Source organism: Equus przewalskii, chromosome 20, assembly GCF_037783145.1.
Source record: "Equus przewalskii isolate Varuska chromosome 20, EquPr2, whole genome shotgun sequence".
In the NCBI taxonomy this organism is placed as follows: Eukaryota; Metazoa; Chordata; class Mammalia; order Perissodactyla; family Equidae; genus Equus; species Equus przewalskii.
In genome coordinates, this window is record NC_091850.1 from 27,588,704 (window position 1) to 27,598,299 (window position 9,596).

The window sequence follows — 9,596 nt, forward strand, 5'->3', positions numbered from 1 at the left end:
CCTTGACAAAATAAGAGAGAGCTGGAAGGAGATGCCTTTTCTCTCTATTCCCTGTCCCCTTCTTCTCTGGGATGCGGTCATGTAAGAACACGACTTTTGGAGTTACGACATCCATCTTGCACTGTGAAAGGAGGCAGCACCAGCACAAGGATACTAGCAGAATGTAGAGAGAAAATACCAGGTCTTGAACCACATCCTTGAGCCACTGCACCAATTCTGGGAATTTGTAAATCTACGTAAGTAACCAATAAGTGTCTTTACGGCTTAAGCCTCTGTTAATCCAGTTCTCCGCTACTTCTAATCAAACACATTCCCAACGCAAATAATAAGATAGTCAATATCTTACATCAGCATGGCACTTCACATTCTTCAAATACTTTCACATCCACTACCTCACTTAGTCCTGCCAACAATCCTGGGAAGAAACGGTACAACTACTTTTATCCCTCATTTTACAAATATAGAAACTAAGATTTAAAATGATTTAGCGTTGTGTAAAACACCAAAAAGAACCAGGACTAAAAGTGATTAGAGACTCTTTGCTTTAGCCCAAGAGTTGGCAAAGTATGGTCCACGGGCCAAATGTATGGCCAGCAAACTAAGAATATTTTTTGCATTTTAAGTGGCTGAAAAAAATCGAAAGGATAATAATATTTCCTGACGTGAAAATTACATGGAATTCAAATTTTACTGTCCATAAGTAAAGTGTTGGAATACAGCCATGCTCATTCATTTATATATTGTCTAAAACTAGTTTAGCACTACAATCACAGAGTTAAGTCGTTATGATGGACTGTGTGGCCCACAAAGCCTAAAATATTGACTACTTGGCCCTTATAGAAAAAGTTTGCTGACCCCTATGTTAGTTCTATCATGCCTGCTCCAAAAAACTCGTGTTCCAATAAAAACCACATACAGCGGTTAGGACACCATATTTTACACCCTAGCATAGTGATCTGAGGTTTGGTTTGCTGTTTGTCATTTTTTTCATCATCTGAATATAACCTACTGACAGCTTCATAATCCCCAGACTACCCAGATAGGAACAGGAAAATGTCTTGACTAACTGCTAATTAATCCGTCTGGCTTAAATTCTCCCCTCAGTAAACACTAGAACACATCTGTTTGAAACGATGTTTTCATGAAACAGTCCCTCAATCGTAAAAAAAAAAAAAAACTAACGTCCCAGGCATGCCACACAACAGTTTTTCTTCTCTGAGAGTAGCCATCACACAAATATAAGTGAATCCTGCTAAATCTGGTGTAAAACGTACAGAAGACTTCCTCTACAGAGATATTATGGACAATCATATTATGCAAACCAAGATTATGCAAACCGTAAAAAGCAGATATAAAACAACTACCTCAATTTATTTCTTAAATGTTTTCCTGCTTTGATCTTTGTAATATAATATTTAATGAATAATATATTTCACCAGATCAGAAAATATACATGTAAACATTTAATACGGTACCTCGTACATATTTTGCACTTATTAAAAATTATTGAACCTCAGGCCAGCCCCCTTGGCCTAGTGGTTAACTTCAGTGTGCTCCACTTTAGCAGCCTGTGTTCGGTTCCTGGGCGTGGACCCACACCACACGTCTGTTAGTGGCCATGCTGTGGTGGCAGCTCACATATAAAAAGAGGAAGATTGGCAGCTGATGTTAGCTCAGGGCGAATCTCCTTCAGCAAAGAAAAAAAAAATTAGTTGAACTTGAAATCTCATGAATCATGAGGCAGAATATTTTTAAACCACTTAATTTGTTAAAATAGAAAAAAAAATTTGCATCTTTAGCACACAAGTACCAGGAGTTGGCAGTGTACTAAAATTCATCTGAAAATAAATTTTTTCTCATTTTTGTGGCTTTGGTTTAAACCACCTCATAGAACCTCCAAAACGCCTTGAAAGCTACAATGCCAGCTGGATTCCAGCCAACACAGTTATGCCAACATGTTTTTGCCACAGTTTATAAGTCTTTGCATTGTCATAGAGCAGAAGAAACATGCTGGCCTGTAAAGACTCCTTTAAGAGTTTTAAATACTAAAATTATACTCACCCCACTATCATCATCAAATAGAAGCACGGGTTCTCCACGATAAAAGATATTTTTAGGGCTTCAGAACTCCTGGCTCCCTGTCACCCAGAAAACTCAATGTTTTGAGTTTATCTGCTCCCTCTGCTGCCTGGTTCCGTGGTAATTACCAGGCTCCTGGAGCTGGCTGACATCACATGTGATAAAGTATATGAGCAAAGAAGTAAACACAAACAGCTGCGTTAATTCCAGCAGGGTTCAAACCTTAAACAAGCCAAGGGAATGTTGCTTAATCAAAAAAGAACAAACTCAGAGGGAACAGCTCTCACAACATTCTAGCAAAGAACCCACAGGCTACATCCAATGGGCCCAAATATGCAAAAGAAAAGGGATTGTAAAATGGGCAGACTTTTACAATATAATGGTGGAAAACATTCTTTCTTTCCTAGACAAAAGCTTTATCTTAATGATTGCACAATCTCTGAAGAAGTCATAAGAATCTAGTAATTGTGTTACCAGGAAAAGTGGATGGCTTGAAGACAGCATGAGAGAGAATCACTTATCATTGAAAATACTTTTGCATCTTTTGAAAGGTGTAAGATGTACATGTATAACTTACTCAAGTAATTGCATTATTTTTTTAAGATTACATACTACACACCAAAGACGTCACGAATAGAACAAAGTCACTAAAAGCAACAATGCAAGTTATGCTTTCTAACGAAATTCTTCACTTTCCTTCACCTAACAAATACCATTTATATGTTAGTGCTAAGGACGTAAAAATAAAAGTGGCTCCTGTCCTTGCAGAACATTTAGCCTAATGGTGGATACGCAGACAAGCAATTGCATACAATGAGTACAAAGTATAGTAGGAACAGAGGAAGGATGCCCAGTAATCACTGGGACACATATTCCCACATGTGTGTTACAGCCTCCTAGCTGTCACCTGGAGACACACTTGTTCTTGTTCTTGTTCAACATTGGGAGTTCCTCTTCTGGAAGGAAGCTGTATCAGTTATCCATTGCCATAATAATGCTATGTAACAACCACAAAATCCCTGTAGCCCACAACAAGTATTTATTGCTTATCCATCAGGAGTGGTCAGACAGGCAGCTCTGCCAATCTTTACAAGGCTTACCTATATGTCTGGTCAGGGGAGTCAGCTGGCTTTCAGCCAATGTAAGCTGACCTTGGCTGTGATGAACAGAGCAAGACTACTCTGTTCCACATGTCACTCATCCTTCTTCAGGCTGACCCAAGCACGTTCTTATGGTAATGGCAGAGGTTTGAGAGAGTAAGTGGAAACATGTTAGCCTTTTGGGTCCTAGGTTCAAAAGTGGAATATCCTCACCACCATTGCCTTCTGCTGGCCAAAACAAGTCAGAATGCCAGTTCAGATTTAAGGGATGGGGAAATGGACACCACCATTTTAGTAAGAGGATCTGAAAAGTCATATTGCAAGGAACATGGATACAGAGAAGGGTGAAGATTGCAACCTACCACCAAGCCATAGCAAAAAACCAGTCTCTGAATTACCTTCTCTTGCTTTTAACCCACCTCTTTCCCTAGAATTTATTTCAGATGATTTGGTCTTTGCCCAAAATTAAACTCACCTTCAAAATCCAGATAAGTGCCACCACCGAATATAGGAATGCTACCTCACGCCTTTTTGTGACTCTTGACAACCGCCAACACAAGGCCTCATGAAGAGAGATGCCTAAATGATATTTGTTGGATAAATGAACAAATACATTCACGTCATAAAAGTGTTTTGAGCAATAACTGCATATTAAGATATACAGATAGTCTGCTTGGTGACCATCCTGAAAGGATGCCACATTCTAATAGTAAGTGCTCCTGTGTTTGTATAAAAAATTGACCCTTTAGGTCATATTCCTACTATTATTTACAAAGCAGATACTTTATTACATTTACCTTACTTTTGCCTTTTGTTTTGTACTCAGATCTCTAAAAACTACTTCCCAATCTCTCACCTGTTATTTTTCAAATAGTGAAGTCCTTCTACAAATATGTTATCCCAACCTCAGGTTGGGTGTATTATGGACTGATATTTCATTGGCTAGAGAATGACTCTGGAAGGGGTAACAATGACCTACCTTACAGGATTGTTCTGGGGAAAGTTGCATGACAGATTCCTCAAAGAACGGTCTGCAAATGCGCTTTTTGAAATATTAATTCTTTACATTTCTAGAGCTGACTTTCTCTTAAAGAACTCCAAGCACTTCACATATGGCCTGCCAGATCCTCTGAGAGTATAAATTACGCCCCAGGAGTAAGTGAATTGCTTGGAGGGAGGCATTAACTCCTTCAGGTCACTGGGGTTCCACTTAGAGCACTGCAGGAGGGCAGTAATTTACCAAATAGTACCCCAGTGGCCAGAAAGTATATGTGCAATATAAATTATTCCCAGGGAGTAGTTTATTAACTCAGAAAATCTGGTTTATTGTCTTGTCTATTCACACAGTATCCCAGTGAGGGAGAGAAGGAGAAAGAAGAGAAAAATAGGTGAGGCCGGGGATGCTAGAAGTTTCCTAAGCTCCCACAGCTTGTCAGGGGCAGAGCTCCAACTTGATCAGAATTGTCTGATCCTCAGCATGACTTCCTCCTAATTAGTGGCTTTAGGATTTGGGGCTCTCAACTTGAGGTTTCTGCTAATCGAGGCAGGGACTGGGGTGAGGCGAGTGAGGTGCCTGTGACACAACATTAGAAGCCTCCGCCGCCTCACCCAGCTGCTAATTCAATGAGGGATATTTGGGGAGTTGCTTGAAACATCTAAGGAACCACAAAATTCACTTATATTTACTATTTCCTTCTATAAAACCCATAAATATTGATGAGGATTCATTAGCTGATTAATTCATTTTCCCACACAGCGGAAAAGTGGAGAAGGCAATGGCGGAGGGGATACAATGGCAGAGAAGAGAGGCTGTCTTATTGTTTTGTTGCCAGAGTTGGAAATGGTCAAATAGTTCATCTATTTTAGGCAAGAGAAGAGTCTAGACTGAAGTCTGTATTATGCAATTAGTACATGGCAAAGAGGTCCCTTGGAATATTTTGGCTTGAGGTCCAAATGCTGAGTCCTTGTCTCAGAGTCAACTATCCTCTATGGCAGTGTCTTTAACTATCGCTTATGATTTCAATTCTTTAAAAGGTTCTAAAATTTCTTCAGTAGGCACCAGGTGGTCCACAAAAGAATGGGGATACAGGTATCTTGATTTGCCACTCAAATCTCTCTCTCAACATCTCCGTGCCTTTGTGATAAGGTTCTGTGTATCTGCTGTCTAAAAACCAATCACAGAAATATAATGGCCTTTTAAGAAGGAAAAAAAAATCTATTTAGTGCTCTGCTTTGCCTGGGAGCTCTGCTATACTCTAAAAGGCAGCAATTGACTTCTTTTCAAATTTCTGTTCCCCATTCAGCCTGACATCAAACTCTGCCACCAATACAGATTCCAAATGATTTCTCCGTATTTTGACTCATATCTTGTCTCAACAAAATATACTAAATCACAATATGAAAGAAAGATGACACAACGCATCCTCCATGTGCTCCCCTGTTCCCACTGCGCACGCACACATGCATAGAGCAACGAAGTACTGACTTGATCCCATGCTTTCTCAGATAGTAGGGGTGTGTCCCTCACTCAAAGGGTGACCTCGGATAAGTCACTTAACCACTCTCTGCCTCAGTGTTCTCTCCTGGTAAAATGAGGAGATAAGACGAAAAGTATCAGGTCCCTTCTGGCTCTAGAATTTCATAATTCTAGAGCTCTTACATCCCCTCAAAGTTACAATTTTAACTTAAGCTGGAGACCACAAACCACAGCCCTCTGCCCAAATCCTGTCCACTGCACGCTTTTGTTTGGTCCACGAGCTAAGAATGGTTTTTACATTTTTAAACGGTTGGGAAAACACCAAAAGAAGAGTATTTCGTGACACATGAAAATTATATAAAATTCAAATCTCACTCTGTCCATAAATAAAGTTTCATGGGAACACAGCCGTGCCCAGTTACATATTATCAATGGCTGCTTTTGCAATACAGGGTAGAGGTGAGTGGTTTCAATAGAGATTGTATGGCCTGCAAAGCCTAAATACTTACTATCTTTACAGAAAATGCTTGCCCTTTACAGAAAAAGTTTGTCAAGCCCAGAGCTAAGCCATTACACCACATGCATAGTAACAAAGTCTGCCATAACCCTCTTACCTGATTGAAGTTTTATTTCTGGAGAAGAGGAGTCTCATAACGCAACCTCAAGAACCAAAAACAGAATTAATAGATAATGGGACAATCTGATCCTTATATAAGAACTGCTGGAAATTACTGATAAATCTACCTTGTCAATGTCATAATTGATTTCTTATGAGAAACTATTTGCTCCAAAGAATTTGTCTCTTACTACTACTTTGCTAAGAGGCCATTACAGTCCATTTTCCCACTTTTGTTTTTTTTTTCTTTTCTCTTTTTTTAAGTGATTTGAAGGACAGTGAATTTATCTTTTCTTTATGAGTAATAGTATCATTGGTGAAAATGACTGCTAAAGAGCCAGCAAGCATGAAACAAATCCCTGCCCAATAAAGTGGTGACTTTGAAAAGGAAATTGCCCTGCTCAAGTGATGGATTCTGTTTCAGCCATCATGACCTGCTATGAGGGAGTCCAGGGACCCAGGGCCTGGCCCTTCTAGGCAAAGCAGCTGCAAAGCCCCACTGGGAGCTCACTGAGGACTCTGTGAATGGCCAAAGGCTGACCCTCTGCCCCAGCGCCCCACAGGCTGTAGTCTCCAGAGACTCTTTCCACCTAGCCTGGAATGCCCCTCCCCACCCCCTCCTCCCTACCCCAATCAAGGCCTACTCTGAGTTCCAAATACAGTAATACTCCAGGCCCATAGCCTGAGGATACCTTATATGATTTTTCATCATTTTATGTTTGTGTTTTCTCTGCAAGCACTGTCAGCACCCATCATTTCAACATCTTTCAGTTAGAGCTCCACAACAAATTCTGATACTGATGATGGTAATGGTGAAATGAGAAATTAGCACGGTTTTGAACCTTTTTTCTCAAAGAGGAGATGAGATGCTTGAACAAGACTTGCTTCTCTCTTTCTGATTCTCAGGCAAGGTTTTCCAGATGAAAGGCTGAGATCTAGGGACAGGGTGAGACTTCTTAGCAGTCTGTCGTTACTTTATCAGGGGATGAGCTAACGATTCAGAGCAAAAGTGGCTCTCTTCTGGACTGTAAATTGTTCTCTTCTGGACTTTGCTGAGGAATAGCTTCAAATCAAACATCTCTTTGTTTCTTCGAGAAAGAAGATGGAGTCACAGAGCTATGGGGGTCCCTACTTTCAGCATTTGGGGGCTTTGTGACATCAGGCCATTCCCTGTGCCCAAGACATCAAATGAGTACTTTCTGGCAGTCGCTTTGGGAGAAACTTTGTTTTTCATTGTCTGTAAAGGTGAGTCTGAGGAAATTTCTGTCAATATCAATTACAGTACATTTAAATGTTGGGCTTTGCAGTAGAGGACTGAAATTTTTAGAGCTTTTCACCTTTTCTGCTGTCATCTGAATGTTGTAATCATGCAAATAAATGTTTTTTCAGAACTAGAAGTATTTGCTTTAACTCTAAATTAAATTTTACATCTTCCTTTATATTAGCATTTCAAGATAATTAGTAGTATTTCAAAAATATTTAATATTTTGGAAGAGTCTTAGTCCTAGAATCTATCAAAATAAATGAGTCTCTTAGTTTTGCTCTCAAAAAGAACCATAAAATGCTTGTAATCATTGAAAAAAATAAAGATAATTGATATCTCAATGCAGGCTGCACTTAGAATGACCTGAGGAATATTTAAAAAATACCAACTCCTGGGCTCCACCACCCAAAAGATCCTCATTTAATTGCCCCGGAATAGGGTCTAGGCATGAGTATGTTTATGTTATCTCCCCAGGGCTGCACTGGCCATGTGAAGATCAGACAGGAGCACCTCATCCATCACTTTGTACCACTATTACTTGTGAGCATGGCTCCTTTTCCTTATAGATGGTAAGCTAATGGAGTTGTATCTTATTCATCCTTGAGGCTTCCCGAAGACAGAGGTTTGTTAAACTCCAAGTGCCTGCCGTAAACATAGCTCCTTCTGGGGGCGCAAATACTGTGGAGGGAAGACGAGGAGGAACTCTACAAAGTTTCTTAAGCAAAGGCGGCCAGGCTCTGTATCACGCAACCCAACAAAGTGGACATGGGTGACGAGCCCAGGAGTAAGCACCTGACCAAGGTCTGCCCAGCGGCAGGGTGTCCGGTAACCCAAAAGGAGGCCTGACACAAAAGTTCAGTCCAACTCTAGCACCTGGTTAGTGCCCAGTGGGGCCAATTAGATCCTTTCACTAAAGGAGTTTAAATGTGAGATCAACAGAGAGCTGAGCAGTTGGTAGCTGAAGCAGAAGCCAAGAGACACCGGAGAAAAACAGCGAGAGAGGAGCTGAATCACCTTGGCGGCTAAGCCTGTTAGTAGGGATCGCAGATGCCTGCTGCTCAGGGGGCAGCGAGATAACCCAGTCACAGAGCCGTATCCTGAATGACCTTCCAGTTCCTGAACTTCAATCCAGTTTTCGTGAGGCCTGGCTGGGTGGCCTTTCCGGAAGGCTTTTCGGAGACACGTGGCTGAGTGGTGGAGATTCCGGTCAGCCCTCCTTCCACAGTAAATTCCCATTACTTAGGGTAAACTCAGTGGCGCCTGTTCTTTGCAACCCCAAAAAGCCCAATCAGCCCAATTCCCAGGGTCTAGAACTTTGCCTGGCACACAGCAAGTGCTAAATCATTGCAGGTGCTTGGATGGCATGACCATGCCCTGTGAAAAGGCTTCTCAAAATGAAGAAATCAGTCACGGTAAGAACACTGACTGGGGTCGCCTTCAGATTCCAAAAACAATGCTAAACTAGAATAAATTTATTAAGGTTATTCCACCCTCCCATTTCCAAATCCATCTACATTTCCACCATAAATCTATCAAAGAAGGAAATGTCACATTCTGCAGAACTACAGTGAGCATCCTAATTTCAACTAAGGGATGTTTGGATGACTCGATTCCCACTCTGCTTAATCTTAAATCACTGTAATGTTAGTAAGAACAATTTCCCTCCCACACTAGCTTCACTGACAAACCTCCAAAGAAGCTGATCTTTGACTTTTAAGAAGTTTAATAATATGTGATCTTCCCCCAACACTGCCACACACATTTCCCCTGTCTATTGTCTGTATCAGCTACTTGAGGAACACATACTCCCCAACAACCGGATGAGTCATAAAATAAGAGGTACATGGATGTAAACTGAGCCTGTTTACCCTTTCCCTGGCTCCAGTAATAAAATAAAAGAGGTCCCTCTGAATTCAGGTCCAGTGGCTTCCGGAAAGCAAGTTTCTGCTTAGCAAAGACATACCTTGTTTAATACATTATTTTAAAGGTAGAGCTAATTTCATGCCCTGTGTTAATGAAATGTATTAATGGGTAGAGTCATGTGCAGGGTGTGTAAGGACT

The 9,596-nt window shown here is 40.8% G+C and overlaps 1 long non-coding RNA gene across 15 annotated transcripts in view; it reads right to left on the reverse strand.

Annotated features, from left to right (window-relative positions):
• LOC103549867 (uncharacterized) overlaps nt 1-9,596 on the reverse strand; it is a 95,297-nt gene that overhangs the window by 83,190 nt on the left and 2,511 nt on the right. For 7 of the 15 annotated variants that reach the window (XR_011530385.1, XR_011530390.1, XR_011530386.1 and 4 more), the window contains exons 1-2: nt 2,062-6,507; nt 1,476-1,687 (exon numbers count right to left, since the gene is read on the reverse strand). This is a non-coding gene — a long non-coding RNA (uncharacterized lncRNA). Of the gene's footprint in view, nt 1-1,475; nt 1,688-2,061; nt 6,508-6,963; nt 7,079-9,596 lie in introns of those variants that run through there. The other 8 variants (XR_011530393.1, XR_011530384.1, XR_011530388.1 and 5 more) reach the window with 7 other exon arrangements.